Source organism: Lactuca serriola, chromosome 4, assembly GCF_051521515.1.
Source record: "Lactuca serriola cultivar US96UC23 chromosome 4, Lser_US96UC23_V15, whole genome shotgun sequence".
In the NCBI taxonomy this organism is placed as follows: Eukaryota; Viridiplantae; Streptophyta; class Magnoliopsida; order Asterales; family Asteraceae; genus Lactuca; species Lactuca serriola.
This window is the reverse complement of record NC_136411.1, coordinates 359,721,770-359,739,223: the sequence shown is the minus strand read 5'-3', so window position 1 is coordinate 359,739,223 and position 17,454 is coordinate 359,721,770.

The window sequence follows — 17,454 nt, the reverse complement described above, 5'->3', positions numbered from 1 at the left end:
TGTGCATGTGGGAAGAACAAGAGAAAAGGCAAGGATACGCCACCAGGGGCAGGAAGAGACAACTTCCCAGTGAATAAAAATACATGTTTTCAATGTGGAACACCGGGACACAATCCCAGAAATTGTCCTAATCGCGCACACGTTCCCTTCTATGCACATGGCTGGCAGAATGCCCAAAGAGGGAGATTTTCCAAAAGAAACCCCTCAAGGTCACGTCCATACAATGGTGAGTGGAACGCGCAGAAGGCCAAGAATCCAACTCCCAAGAACAAGAAGGGAATGCCAGCCAAGAAGTCCAATCCAAGAAATGATCCAGCGAAACCAAGACCGACTAGGTCAAAATCATCTCGGCGATCGACTTTGAGTTAAAAATCAAGTGCCGAGGCACCCATCAGATTGAAAATGAAATGGGTTAAACCCAACTACAAATGGGTTCCAAAGGCTCACTCTCCCAAACCTTCTAATGCTTCTAATATTTCTACATCTTTTGTTTGTGATAAGCAGGATATGTCATGGGAGAGAGTACCCTGCATTGATGACAAAGGTCGACCCAGTTTCAAAATGGACTGGGTTCCAAAGACCAACTGATCCCGCTCTATGCTGGATCAGCTATGGAGGCATATCATCCGACTTCGGTTTGTTGGTAGTGGTTGTTCCAGACACTTGATAGGAGGCATCTCTCAACTGTACAACACTTGGAATTTTGTTTGAGAGTATATGTTCTTTGCGGGAAGGGAAGAAAGGAAGGAGTCACTCATGGGGTTTGTGCTTAACAACATGAAGAATTTTCGGATTTGTTCTAAGATTAAGCGTGCTATTCTCAGACATTCTGGATGACAATTCAATCGGTGAATTACGGTTTGCGTTTACTTCTCTATACTCCTGAGTTTATCGTACTCTGATTCGCTTTAAAGACAATTTCAATGTGATAACGGGCAGTATAAAACACGTGTAAAGGACTGAATCTGAATTGTCTAGACTCTGTGTTCAATGTGCTGGTAGGCACGAAGGATGTGAAAGTATGGATTTAGATAGGATTGTTTTGACTGACCATACGACGCTCGGGTAGATTGAGCAGTGAGATAAACACGGGAACCTACAAGATACACTAAATTAATACGCATCTAGAACAGTGGTTTGAATTTTCCTTGATGTATGGACTTATGTCCTTAATTCTGGTTCTGATAGGGCGACCAGGGGGTTCTGATAAAGTAGGTCTGTGACATCCCCTAATTTCGCGGCCAGACAAGACCGATTTAATTTATGCTTTTTAAAATAAAATCAGAGAAATCTTTTTAAAAGATGTTGCGGAATTGGTTCCCAAAATAAAACATGATAAAAGTTTATCAAAATCTTTCCTTAAGAAATGTATAGTTTCATTTCATATCAAAACCTCGGGATGTCATGTTCCGATACAGATCAAAAGCATAAACAAGACATTATAAGCATTTCAACAGTTATTTACAACTACTGGCCTATAATCAAAAATCTCTCATCGTCCTCCGACTATGCTCGGGGTCCACTACCTATAATCATAAAAACTGAGTGGGTCAGGCTTGGGTGCCTGGTGAGCATATAGGGTTTTCAACCCACAATAATAATATACTTATTAAGTTCACCAATCAACAATAACCCTGATTATCCATTCCCATTGTCCTCACTTTACGTCCCTAAACACCTATCACAAGGGACCTAGCCTAAGGAATATCATCAGGATGGACACTACTGCTAAGGGGTCGCCTCAGCCATACATGTCCTAAAGGTAACCATGAGGGGGATGGAGTACACCAATGAACATTTAGTTCATCAACACATACAAGTTGCAAACCTGCTAGTGTTCCACTGGACTGTCTAGAAAGGTCCGTGGTTGTCATCTATACACCGCTAAATGACTACAACAACAACAACAACAATAACATTGAGCCATCTCACCATTTTAACACACATCAACTATTTCATCTACCCATGTTCTAGCCAACATATTTTGTAGATAAAATACATATACAGTTTAAAACTTGTATAAAACATTTACTCAACAGTCACCTCAAATAAACAGTTAATATAATTACACATAGCACGTATTTTATAGAAAATACTTCATATCTAGGTGTAAGATGAAAGTGACTACACACTCACTTGATTTGATGATAATCGGACAGCAATTCGTTGCTTAAAACGATTGTTTCTAATAAAACCGGGAGTTTTAATGGGAAACCGGGCTCTGCAAATGTCGGGCTTCGAAACTGAAAAGATAAATTTTCCGCGCTTCTCGGGCACTTCGTGGCATATTTCGGGGCTTATAATCGATACCGGAGCTTTGGGGGATGTTAAGATGAAGAAAATATGAAGAAAGGGGCTAAATATGGGAAAATTTCAAAACTAACCAGGAAGGCTCGCATACCCCTTCTATTTATAGGGGCGAGGCTTCTGATCGGATGGCTGGAAAGAAGCCACGTGGCAGCAGATCTGAAGGGGCAGCACATGGCTCGCACATGGGCTGTGCGTGCGAGGGCTCGCTGGTAACTTCTAAGTGGACCGGAGTCTAGGTCCGAGGTTCGGACCCGAAGCAGGAGGAAAGGGAGACAGCTGGTGCGAAGGTCGGACACGTGGCAGGCATTGCGAGGCTCGGACTAGGCTGCACACGCGTCGCTCCTCAGATGTGCCACGGCTTTGGATGACTCAGCAGATTTCAGACACGGATGCGTTTTGAACGAGGGTGACGTGTCAAAAACGTGACTATGCGAATTTTCTCGGTTTTTGTGCAAAAACTTCTAAAATCCATAACTTTCGCATACAAGCTCCATTTTTGACGTTCTTTATATGCACGCGTAGGTAAAATTACGCTCTACAATATTCATGTAGACTTCATCGGTTAATTTTGACTTTAATTTTTATATTATTATTTTTAACAGACCGGGACAGGAAATCCGTAAAAAATTCATAACTTCTTCATCCGACGTCCATTTTCGTCAGACTTTTTACTGTTGTGCTACTAATGACGAGTCCTTCAATTCTCGTTTAGGTTTTGTCGGCTAAAAATCACTCGATCTAAAATTCGAGTTTTTAGCTGTCTACTGCTAAGCTGAAACTTCGAAAAATCATAACTCCTCATACGAAGTCAGATTTGGGCGTTCTTTTTATCGAACTTCTCGGTTTAACGAATACTACAACATTCGTTTAGATCACTAAGTAAACCATCTTGCGTTGCAACTTCATAGTCTTACGGTCAACGATTGCCTCAGGTTCTTCGATCAACCTTTTGTTTGCATCCAACCTTAACTCAGAAATCGGAATTATGTCGGGCACATCTCCCGTTAACTTTCTCAAATAACACACATGAAAGGTGTTATGAATACCCTCCAGTTCTTCCTGTAATTCTAGCTAGTAAGCTTGATTCCCGATCTTCTGAAGAACTTTAAATGGTCCAATAAACCTTGAACTCAACTTTCCCCTTTTACCAAATCTTATAAGTCCCTTCCACGGCGAGACTTTAAGTAAAACCGAATCTCCAACTTCAAAGTTTATCGATTGTCTTTTCTTGTCAGCATAACTCTTTTGTCGATCTTGAGCAGCTAACATCCTTTCCCTTATCGCTTTCAGCTTTTCAGCAGTCTGATGGACTATTTCAGGTCCCATAAACTGCTTTTCCCCAGCTTCCAGCCAACATGATGGCGTTCGACACTTTTCCCCATACAAAGCGTGATAAGGTGCCATCTTAATGCTTGAGTGGAAACTATTATTATAGGAGAATTCTAACAGAGGTAAGTGTTCAACGCAGTTACCTTGGATTTCTAGGGTACATACTCTCATCATATCCTCCAATGTTTGAATCGTTCGTTCGCTCTAACCATCGGTTTGCGGATGGTAAGGTATACTCAAACACAACTTGGTACCCAATTCCTCTTGTAGACTCCTCCAAAACCTTGAGGTAAAACGGCTGTCACGATCGGATACAATCGTTAACGGAACCCCATGTAGCCTCATAATTTCCTTCACGTAAGAATTTGCAAGTTTATCCATAGACCATTTCTCTTTGGCTGTTATGAAATGCGCACTCTTAGTGAAGCGATCAACGACCACCCAAATCATGTCGTGACCGTTCCTTGTTCTGGGCAGTTTAGTCACAAAATCCATGGTAATATCTTCCCATTTACCCATGGGTACAGACAAAGGTTCTAAACTCCCATACGGTTTCTGATGTTGTGCCTTAACCCCAACACAAGTTACACACTCGGCCACATACTTAGCAACATCGAGCTTCATTTTCGGCCACCAGTAATAGGGTTTTAGATCCCTATACATTTTCGTACTGCCGGGATGAATCGAGTACATGGTCTTGTGAGCTTCTTCCACCATAACATCTCTTACTCCTCCCGTCTTAGGTACCCAAATCCTATCTTGGAATACCTTCAAACCTTGGTTGTTTGTACCGAATACTAACGTTTTGCCCAAACGTTCTTCCTTCCGGTCATTTTTCTTTAAAGCTTCCTCTTGAGCTTCCTTTATACTTTCCACAATTGTCGAGACAACTTCAATTCTCAATGCTCTTGGCCTTTTCTTTTCATGGTTTACCTTCCGACTGAGAGCATCAGCAAAAACATTTGCTTTACCAGGGTGGTAAAGTATCTCACAGTCGTAGTCCTCGAGTAACACTAGCCATCGTCGTTGCCTCATGTTCAATTCCTTCTGATGAAAGAGATATTGGAGACTCTTATGATCAGTGAAAAGTTTACACTTTGTGCCATAAAGATAATGTCTCCATATCTTTAGGGCGAATACTACCGTTGCCAACTCCAAATCGTGAGTGGGGTAGTTCTTTTCATGCTCCTTCAATTGCCTCGATGCATAAGCTATCGCTTTATCCCTTTGGGTCAGAACACAACCTAACCCAACTCCAGATGCATCGCTATAAACTGCGAAGTCATCAACTCCTTCAGGCAATGAAAGAATCGGTGCTTCACACAATCTATTATTCAAGTTCTCAAAGCTTCCTTATGCTTCTCATTCCAAACATAAGTAGCTCCTTTGTGGGTCATAGCTGTTAATGGAGTAGCAATCGAAGAAAAGCCTTGGATAAACCTTCGGTAATATCTAGCTAATCCTAAAAAGCTTCGAATCTCCGTAGGACTTTTTGGTTGTTCCCACTACATTACAACCTCAATCTTCGCTGGGTCAACCATTATTCCTTCTTGGTTAACCACATGACCCAAAAATTGGACTTCTTGAATCTAAAAATCACATTTGGAGAGCTTTGCATACAGCTTCTCCTTCTTTAATACCTCTAACACTTCTCTCAAGTGTTTTCCATGCTCTTCCTGGATTTTCGAGTAAATCAAAATGTCATCTATGAACACTATCACGGATTTATCTAGGAATGGTTTACAAACCCTATTCATCAAATCCATGAAAGCTGCTGGGGCATTGGTTAATCCGAACGACATAACCAAAAATTCATAGTGTCCATATCTTGTTCTGAACGCAGTCTTTTCGATATCCTGCTCTCTCACCTCTAGTTGATGGTACCTTGACCTAAGGTCGATCTTTGAGAAATAGCTCGAACCTTGCAACTGGTAGAACATGTCATCGATCCTCGGCAACGAGTTTTTGTTCTTTATTGTTGCTTTATTCAGCTCTCTATAATAGATGCACATTCTCATGCTCCCGTCTTTCTTCTTTACAAATAACACAGGGGCTCCCCAGGGTGATGAACTAGGTCGAATGAAACCTTTGTCCAATAACTCCTGAAGTTGTGTCATAAGTTCTTTCATCTCTGTTGGTGCTAATCAATATGGTGCTTTTGCTATCGGCGTCGTTCCTGGTAACAAGTCAATACGAAATTCTACTTGTCGATCAGGGGGCAATCCGGGAAGATCTTCGGGAAAGACTTCTGGATAATCACACACCACCGGAATATTCTGCACCTCCTTCTTTTCCTTCTTATCATCGATCACGAACGCTAAATATGATGTACACCCCTTGGCCAAACACTTTCTGGCTTTCTTTAGAGAAATGATTCTAGAATTTACTCTGCGTTTGTCACCATACACCATAAACGACACTTTCCCTGGCGGGTTTACTTTTACTATTTTCTTTCTATATAATATTTCAGCATCATTGGCGCTAAGCCAATCCATTCCTAGAACTATGTCGAAACCATTTAACTCGATAGGCAATAATTCTTCGTGGAATTTATTCCCATCCAAGTCAATGAGGATGTTTTTCATTCGATGGCTAACAGGTACAAACTTGCCACTAGCAATCTCAACTATTATAGCATTAACTAGTCTATCTACAGGCAAAGCTAGTTTTCTACCGAATTCATGCGAAATAAAGGAGTAATTGGCTCGAGAATCAAACAAAATTTGGGCAGACAATTCGTTTATGAGAAAGGTAACTGAAGCGACATCGGCTTCTTCATTCGCAGCTTTGTGTGTCATCTGAAAGGCTCTCGCATTCGGCTTTGGTGGAAGGTTTGGTTTTGCTGCGTCCTTCTTCTTTGGGCAATCCCTCAAAATATGCACTTCTTCATTGCACCCAAAACATAAGTTCTTATTGAAGGTGCATTCATTGGCATAATGCCCAAGCTTTCCATAATTGTAACAAGTGACTTCCACGCTGCACTTCCCAACATGTTTCTTCTTACACTTGTCACACCACTTGGCTTCGGCTCCTCCTCCAAATTTTCTCGAACCAGTCTTTGAGAATTTGTTCTTTTTATTGGAACCTGAAGTTCCTTCAAACGTTCTCTTTTCGCCAACTTCAACCTTGCTGGCGGCTCTCCTCTTTATCATATCTTCAACAAACTTGGCAGCCCAGATAGCTGCCTCCAAAGTAAGTGCCTGACGTACTAGCACCGCATACTCCCATGGAAGTCGCTTTGTGTACCTGTCAATTTTTTCCAGCTCATCTGGGACAATACGCAAAACAAACTCCATTTTGTATGTGAAGTTATTCGTATATTCGTGAACGGTCATACTTCCCTTCTTCAACGTTAGAAATTGGTTTTCTAACTCAAGCTCGTTTTGGGCCGAGCAGTACTTGCGCTTAAAGTGCACCAACAACTCTGCCCAAGTTAGTTGCAGTGGCTCATTAGGACTTATGGTTTTCCCCAAAGTGCTCCACCATTGAGCAGGACTAACCCTGAACTGACGTATTGTAAACGTGGTTTGTAACTTGCCTTGGCAATCACAAGTCATGAAAGCCAACTCCATTTCCAAGATCCAGTCCATTACTCCGACAGGATCTTCTTTTCCAGTGAAGGTCGATGGCTTGCAAGTCATAAATTCTTATACTTGCACCCATTTCTCTCCATTCTACTCTCGTGGTTATTTCTCCCAACCACAAGCGGTTCACTATGACCAATCGATCTACTGTTGTTCCCTTCTTCAGATCGATCATGATTTATTTCACGTTGTTCAACAGGAACTGAAGGTTCATCCCTGTCGTTCAGAAACATTTGCCTCAATTCCTCCCTTTGTTTAGCCAACATGGTCTAAATCATAGTTCGTACTCCAGCCATTGTGATGGGTTCGGGTGCAGCTCCTACTATCGGCACCTGTTCCACCACTTGAGGTTGAGGTTGTTGGTTTATGTTTGCATTTCCCGCTCCACCTCGAGTTCTTGCCATTACAATCTATATGCCGAATAAGGGGAATTTAGGTCTTTATCCTTGTTAGAAATGTAAATTCCTTTATCACTCCGAAACGTTTACATGTTAGTTCTAATCTCGTAATCATACACTTAGAATACTACAAACATAAGGTTTCTAGATCCGGTCAACAACAGACCATAGATCCGAACAAATAATGGCATATATGGCAACATATAGCATTTAGCACATAAATACATTTTAGGCACCTTTCCTAAAATAAACTAGTGCTCAGGTCTAAAATATGGTAGACACTCACCTCACAATCATCACTTAGCATTCTAAGTTTAAGTCTACAAATCCTAAAATTTCTTAGTTCGCTTAAACTAATTCTTTGATACCAACTGTGACATCCCCTAATTTCTCGGCCAGAAAAGACCGATTTAATTTATGATTTTTAAAATAAAATCACAGAAATCTTTTTAAAAGATGTTGTGGAATTGGTCCCCAAAATAAAACATGATAAAAGTTTATCATAATCTTTCCTGAAGAAATATATAGTTTCATTTCATATCAAAACCTCGGGATGTCATGTTCCGATACAGATCAAAAGCATAAACAAGACATTATAAGCCTTTCAACAGTTATTTACAACTACTTGCCTATAATAAAAAATCTCTCATCGTCCTCCGACTATGCTTGGGGTCCACTACCTGTAATCATAAAAATTGAGTGGGTTAGGCTTGGGAGCCTGGTGAGCGTATAGGGTTTTCAACCCACAATAATAATATACTTATTAAGTTCAACAATCAACAGTAACCCTGATTACCCATTCCCGTTGTCCCACTTTATGTCCCTAAACACCTATCACATGGGACATTTTTATTCTTAATTAATTAAGCCCCAGTAATTAAGCATTATGTCCCTATACAGAGGAATGTCCTTGTCACACCCACTACAAGTTTCTTAATAGATATCGACTTTATCTAAAATTTAATATTTGACGCCCATTTTTATTCTTAATTAATTAAGCCCCAGTAATTAAGCATTAAACACATAGAATCCACATAATTCCTTTTTCATTTCTTCAAAATGAGTTACAAAGGTTAACCTAGACTATCACCTTAATATTAACGCCTAGGCTAGAAACACGAGTGTTACAAGGTCTGTAGAAGATTATTTTCTTTCTTTCTGCCTGTTAGTCATATGTTGCTTCCTCTGCATGATCGGAAGATCCGACCTGCAATACAACATATGCAACTCTATTTCTACGCATCTCTTTATCTATGAAATTCTTTCTATCTCTTAGCCATATGATGTCCCCTCTGCGTGATCGGAAGATCCGACCTGGGACACATCATATGCAACATTCTACCTTTCAATCCCTCTATCTCTGTTAGTCATATGTTGTCCCCTCTGCGTGATTGAAATATATCCGACTTGGGACACAACATATGCATCTATCTCTAAATCTGAATTCCTCCTTAATAATTGTTTACTCACCTAAAGTAAGAAGTTCTTTGGAAGTTCTTGATAACCAGGGTATATCGAGAAGTGGGGAGCACGTTCTAGTGCAACTAAAATTGAACCATTTAGAGGTTGTCTGTTGATCTCACTACTTAATTTAAGTGGACAACAATACCTGTGGTCATCGTCAGCTAAATGGTGTATTTAGAAAAGTTTGTCAATATTCTTCGTGTTTAAGTAGACCACAATACTGACAATTGACCAGATCTATTCATGAAGGTAAAGGTACTGATAAACAAAGTTAAGACTGTCTCACAACTTTGATCTCAAATATTTTTATTTTTGTTAAATTTGTTCATACTTTCTCTCTATGCACAAATTTAGGGGGAGAATAAATTAAAAAAAAAATCCAAAAATAGTGTTATTTCTGTTTTACTTTTTGTTAAAAAAATATCAAAAATCCAAAAATATTTGTGTTTATGTTTTAATTTGTGTGTTAAGTTTTCTTTTAGTTTTTTTTTTGTCTTGAAAAGTGAATTCAGGTGTAGATGAGACTCATGGAGGCTGTACCGAAGATTTTGTAAGCCAAGGCTTCATCCGTGATCATCGAAGAATTCTCATTCGAAGGAGCAAGAAATGAAGATTATTCTTTCAAATTCAATATTTCAATCCCAGAAGCAAGGTGAAGCTGAACTTGAAGATTATGTGATGGATTGCATTGAAGCCTCCTCAATCAATCTGTTGCTATCTATGAACCTGTTGAAGTGATCCATAAGATTATTTCTATCTGAAGTTCTCTCTGATGATTCTCAAGCTGAAAGCACCAATTTTCAAGAATCTCTACAAGAAGCCTCCTCACCCAATATGCGTTCAATGTCAAAATTTTGAAGAAAAGCCCAAGTGCTCAACATAAAGTCATTCATTGAAGATAAATGTTGAAGCCAAGCTCTCGATGAAGATTGACAAGAAAAGCCAGCTACTTTTTAGGGGGAGATTGTTGGGTCATTTAGAAAAGAAAGGTATAAACCAAGGGGGAGATTGTTGGGTCAAAAATATGGTTTATACTTTACTATTCTAGGAAAATATATTTTTGTGTCTTGGACCGTAAACAGCTTGGTGTTTACGGCCGTATACGTGTTTACGGTTGTGTTTACGACCGTAAACCCATTTATGGCCCATGTTCTCCGGCCCATGTTCCCCTTGTATATATATAGGTATTAGGGGTGAGGAGTAGAGATTGATGAGTAGAAGAGTCTAGATGAACTTATGTGTGTGTGTGTGAATCTCATGTAAAGGAGCATCATTCCAATCTATTCAATACATTGAAGATTCATATTATTACTCTTCTTCTTCTCTTCTATTTGATCTGACATCATCCGTTTGATTGGGAATTTGCACCATCAAATGGATCTGATTGATACACAAGCATTTTGGAGACTTACAATTTTCTCAACAGTAATCCGAGATCATTCTATGGAGACAAGGGAGTAGATAGTTTGATCCATTGGGCGAAATAGATAGAGAGCAAGTGTGTTAGTGAACATAAAGTTAAGTTTTCAACTAACATGTTCATGGGAAGAGCTCTCTTCTGGTGGAGTATTTAGGTCAAGGCTATAGGCGTATAAGAAGCCTACGCAACTCCTTGGGAAGAGTTAAAGAAGAAAATGATAAAGGAATTCCATTATAGCAGAGACATGGCACGAGCCGTGCATGAATTCAATCATCTGAGCACCAAAGAATCATGCTTGGCTTTCTATATGGGACACTTTGAGTACATAATCACCATATGCCTTGAATTGGTCAACTCGGAGATCTAGAAGATCAATGCATATCTGTAAGGGTTAGCTCCCCATATCAAAGTTGAAGTGCAGTCACACCAGTCTAATATGTATGAGGAAGCTAAACATTTAGCCTTCAGTCTCAAGGATCATGTGCTCTAGAACCCAAGAAAGAGTAAGAAGAAGTCCAAAGAGCTTAAGAACAAGTGGGGAGGAATCATCATGGGCAAATCTAGTCGCCCCTTGTGGAAGGAAAGAGAGGAAAGGAAGCCTCATGAAATATCACCCACTCCACCAAGTGTATACTTGGGAAGACTCCCCTTGTGCAATAATTATGGAGTTCAACATATGGGAAAATGCGATAAGTTTAGTTGTAACAACTGTAGAAGGACAGGGCACATCGCCAACGTCTGCAAGAGTCAACCAAGCCTGTAGAAGGGAATACTAGATGTTAGAATAAAGAGGTTTAGGAAAAAGTTGCATAGGAATAATTATGTAATTCTTGAACAACGCAATTGGAAACCCTTTAAGTTGTATTCAACATTTTTATATATAAAGGTCTATTTTGAGTACGTGTAGTGATAGAAAAATAAAAATAGAAATCCTTCCAGAAATCCACACCAATACTAAGATAAAGGATTTAGGTTTCCTATTGGTGTAAAACAAGGATAAAATCAAATAGGATATCAAAAGGGAAATATTATATGGTAATGATGAAGTTGAAGAATTAGAAGTAGAAAACTAAAAAGGAAATTTAGTTGTCCCAACAAATAGTAAAAAAGGAATCAATTTCCTGATTATGAAACCGGTCTCCCCATTTAAGATTACCATAAGGTCTGAATTTCGAGGACGAAATTCCTAAAACAGGGGGAGAACGTGACAATTGGGAATTTCCTCTCTCCAATGGCCATCAGAGTTTAGCATCAGTCAATGATAATGATAGAACTTTTCATATTGAAGGAAAGTATGATTAGTTAAATGTTAATAATAGGGTAAAAAAATAAGCGACCAAAAAGTTATATCATTTTTTATGCTGGTTTATATATTTGGAAAGTACACAACAAAGTGACCCCAATGATATAAGCATTACAAAAATATGACTACAATTAGAGGAGTTATGCTTTTATAAAAGATAAAAACCAAAACATTAATAACGCAACTAAAATCAAAATGGCATAATGAAATTTGTTGAGTTATGACTAACGTCACTAAAAGGAAAATCATAGTACTCTAAGAGATAAGGACTTTGAAAGGAAAAATGTCAAAAATAGAGATCATAGGAAGGAGATACAATTTTTAGAAAAACATAAAATACGGGTTAAAAATAAAAAGATAAAATTTGGCAACGTAACCTTAAGGAAAGTTATAATACTAGTAGAGAGCTACAAAAGTATATAAAGAGTGTAAGAAACAAGATACATATATGGAAGATATGAACTTTTTAAAAAGATTTAAGGGTGCACGCCAAGTGTGCATCATCCTCGTCACACACGTATGACACCCATATTCGTCGAGATTAGGGAGACGTGTACCATCAGAAGTATGACATATGGCAAGCTCTGGATGGATCCACGAAGTGAGTGCATGTCGTGCATGAAGTGCACCGGGTGTACAACAACTATACTTAAAGTTGCCCATTTTCTAATTTTTTCATCCCAAGCACTCACCCGAAATCTCTCTATACCTTTCAAGCTATTTTGGAAGTCCTATCAATGACTCGAAGCTTCGGATGTAATGGCTTGGATGCTTTATAATACGCTACTAGAGTGAGTACAAGGCTCCCTATTTTATGATTTTAAATGTTTTAATGGGGGAGATATGATTATCAAATGGTTTTATCAAAATATATTTATATCTATAAATATCAACCATTTTATAAAGCTTAAATCCTTAGAATAATGTAGCTATAGATATTATGCCTAGTTGTAAGCTATGATATAATGCCTAAGAGTTATGATGCCCGATTGTCTAGGAAGAGATAATACCTAGATGTTATAATGGCCAACTCCCTAGGATAACATGGTACCTAGAAGTTATGCTGGTAAAATATAGGGATACACACTGTTCCTAATCTTGCCCAAATATCTTGTTTTCAAATAACCATAATTAGGGTATATATGTATGATAATATTTTTACAAAATAATTATGATATCAAAAGGTTATAATTATCAAATATAAGGTAAAAGATTTATATTGTGATAATTATAGGAAAGATAAAAGAAAAATACCTAAGGTTAATTTGTTAGTGAGCTATTAATATTCATCTAAAGGCCTCTATTAAATTTGGCTTCCCTAGTACCTATAATCGTTAATCGTGCGAGAGCTAGAAATATATGTATAGATCTATATGGGGACTCACAACCCCAACTGCGGTTGCTACCTACAACCCTCACAGGATAACTTTTTTATCATTCACTATTGAATGTCCGATGAAGCGTCGTGGCGGGCAAATTATTAGTCAAACAACGTCGATTATGGGGCTCATGGTAGTACATTAAAAACACCTTAAAGATCCGACTACCATTATGGATGCCTTGGAGTGGTAGATAAAATGTGTTAGGTTTGTTAGATATCCTATAAATATAGTAAATTATGATTAATATATATATATATATATATATATATATATATATATATATATCATAAAAGACAATAATATAGGATCGTTAGATATACTACAAAGATAGTAAATTAGGATTAACAATACATCTTAGATGACAATAAGATAATATTAGCATAATGTCTAAAAATGATAAAGAGGTGATATAATAAAACATAGGAAACTAGGAATCTAGGAAAGTAAAGAATTCTAAGAAGTTTTCAAAATAGTTTATTATACTTCTTACCTCAAAACCTGTCAACTCACCAGCATCAAGTTGACATTTTCAAAAATCGCATGTGTTTCTAGGATGGAGTAGAGATCAAGTCAGTAAAGGATTATCAACGTCAAGACATGTAGATTTTCGTTTAGATAGGTAATTATGATTAACACTCTATGATTTAAGAAATCTATGTACCGTCATCGCTCTTCATTTTTCGCGATCGGCCGGGGAGGGTGTGACAAAAAGTGACATCTCTACTCCTGATCACTTTCATGGTTTGGTTATCCCATTATCTACAATCCATATCATCCAGCCCATACCCAATAAAGATGATGGGTTTTGAGCATTCTAACACTCCTATGGTGTACATGCAACCCAAGAAACCTTGTGTAACAACGCAAATTTTCAAACAAATTTTTCATTTCAAAAATAAAGTATTTTCATCCAAACAAGGCATAATTATTCCAAGTGTTATGTCAAAATACAATTCATAGAATTCCCAAGATCTCAAAACATCAATCAATGTGTACAGATCACGCCGGCGCCTTCCCACGGTCCTCGCTAGTACCTGAAACACATACATAACAACTGTAAGCATAAATACTTAGTGAGTTCCCCAATATACAACTTACGCACATACGCCTTTCCAGGCCCTGACCTTCCGGTCCATGTGTCTCAGGGGACTTCCGTCCCTGCTGGGTAAACCTTCCGGTCCTACCCACGCCGACCTTCCGTTCCATAACACAACGCCTTCCGGCCCATAACGTAATCGCCTTCCGGCCCATAACATAATGCCTTCCGGCCCATAACATAATCGCCTTCCGGCCCATAACATACATAGCACATATAACAAATAACTTACCACATATAGCACATATATCACATATCATATCTGACCTTCCGGTCATACAGTCAAACCCTTCCGGGTACAGTATAGTGAGAAGACTCACCTCGTGAATATCGAAAGCTAGCAAATCCCGAAATCACTCGTGCTCGATCCGCCGAGCTACAATCTCCCTATAACATCATATATCTCTTATTAACACTTTTATCTTCTAAGTTTGACTACTCCTAGGAAGTCAGACATAGGTCAACTCTGGTCAACGGTCAACTTGACCGGACTCGGCGAGTGCTATGGCGACTCGGCGAGTCTAGACGTCCTCACCAATTCTCTAATATTCCCTTTCTACTCGTCGAGTATCCCTCTTGACTCGACGAGTTCCTCCTGGAAGAATCGCGGTGCCACCCCGACTCAACTCGCCGAGTCTGAAGAACAACTCGACGAGTTCCAGTTAATCTTCAAGCTACTCGCCGAGTCTGTTCATGGGACTCGGCGAGTCCATGCCATGCAACCGCTCAAACTGCTTTCTAAGGTCAGAACTGCTCCGACCATTCATAGGTCTGGCCTTCCTAAACTGATTCATCACGTAATGTCCCCATTTTGGTGCTCATAATACACCCCATGACTCATAATTTACATTTTGACCTAAGGCATAAGGATTCCAATCCAAAACCTCCATTGATTACGGAAATGCTCAGGCATGGGACATTCTGGACCTCCAAAGGTCCCAATACAGGGTTCCAATCGTTTGGGGTACTAAGGTAACATTCAATCTAGCCACAAAAGGGTTCCATAAACCCTAAATCCATATACACATCAACATAGAAGAATGTAACTCGAATTATTACCTGAATAATGTGCTCTCTGTGTTCCCAATCCTCAGAACGTGACTTCTCTTGTTGTTCTCTTAACCAAGCCTTCTCTTCCTTGCACAACAACTCTTCCAAAATCAACAATGGTCTTCAACCTTGCTCCAGATGCACACAATCGAATTAGGGTTTCTCTCAGAAGGCTAGAGTGAACAATGACGGCCATAAAGTCCCTCATATACGTCCCAAATCTGAACGGTTAGGGTTTTCGCTAAACAGCGCAGACTCGCCCAGTCCATATCCGGACTCGTCGAGTCCAGTCGCGAACCCGCGACCAGATCCGCGATCCTACTCGGCGAGTCTAGGCTCCAACTCGCCGAGTCCCCTCTAAAAACTCCCCAAAAACATAATTATAATAATACCTAAAATTCCGGGCTGTTACACCTTGGATCTATGTTTTCTTTAATATACATGCAAATTTTATTTTTCCAAGGTTTACATCCTAACTAGCCTGGCATGGGGTAATTCCAATACAAAAACTAGTAGAATGACATGCCTTTCTTGTGGATTTGATTCCTTGAAACCTTGTCAGCCTAGCAACCCAAGTGTGATGCCTCAAATGTTTCACACAACACCAAGAACCCTTGGAATAACTTGAGAGAAGAACACTTCACCAGAAAATCGGCTAGCCCTCCTTGTTCTTTTCTAAGTGACCATTTTGCTAGCCTATGGGGTCCTTTTATAGTGTGCCACATGTAGGGTTACACCACATAAACCCTAATGTGCATGGATTTTCCTTTCCCTCATGATCCATGGGTTTTAACCTCCATGGATCATCCATGGAGCACCCAATGGGTCCTAGCCCAATCTAGTGAATCATGAACCCTAAGCCCACTATATAAGAATGAATGATTTACATATCAATTCCCATAAATTTAATTAGTCTCTTTTTATCAAATACTTAATTCCAAATTAATTCTTGATCAATACTAGTTAAATAAGATATTAATATATTAGAGCTTATAATATATTAATCAAAACATAAGTGTCCTTTTCTCATTTTGTCTATCCAAGTGTTGTGATGCCATGCAACCCAAATGGGCCATGCCAAATCGGGTCAAGTACATACTAAATATAGTAATGGACTTAAACACCTTATCCAACAGTCTCCCACTTGGATAAATCTAATAACTATAACTGTAAGTATGACTTCAGGAACCGATCAACTATCGTAGCTCTTTCAAAGTCTCGCGGAACTATGATGACCTGCCATTTAAGATAAGTGATCATATAATCCTCTGCTCTCAAGATATCAGTTGGGAAAATACATGGAACAAAATCGTACTTATTTTCCAGATATCGCTTCTAAGCCTCCAAGGACTAGGAGCAGATAAGCTTCGACTCATATACTTATACTAACTGCTTGTTGAATCATACACAAAAGCACGTTTTATAACATTGAGTTACCAATGCGTTTTCGTACAATCAATGTATAACCACCTCATAGTCAACAACTCATATCTCTAGGTTTGAAGACTTATATGATATTACCGTCTCACGATCACTCGAGATAAATTACATGAAGTGATACAAGTGAGCGTGGGTTGAATCCAATACTCGAATCACTATTCCAGGAGTACTTATGAACACTGCAGTCTCTTTGTCCCAAACAAACTACAAACCCATTCATGATAGTCTTGCCTCATTACCTACTTCCAAAGTATAATTAACTGTGGATAGTTTGAATAATATGATATGCCATAACATAATTATTCTAGAAGTCAAAACATGCAAAATTGAAATGATAGTAAACGATTGAAAGAAGATAGTAACACTTTACTTATAAATAAATAACAACTTTTATTTAATCATCAAATGTCAATTACATTTTACAAATTTCAAAAGTTATCTAATTTCTAAAACTAATATCATCCTTTAGCCCAATGCGCCTCGCATGCTGAAGATGCTTAACCCTACTCAGTCCCTTCGTGAGGGGATCTGTTGGGTTCTCATCCGATGATACCCTCTTTGCCACGAGGAGTCCTTCTTCTATTCGATGTCTGATGAAATGGTATTTTCTAGTCGATGTGTCTCGATCTTCCGTGATCCCTTGGTTCCTTGGCTAAGGCGACTGTACTTTCACTATCA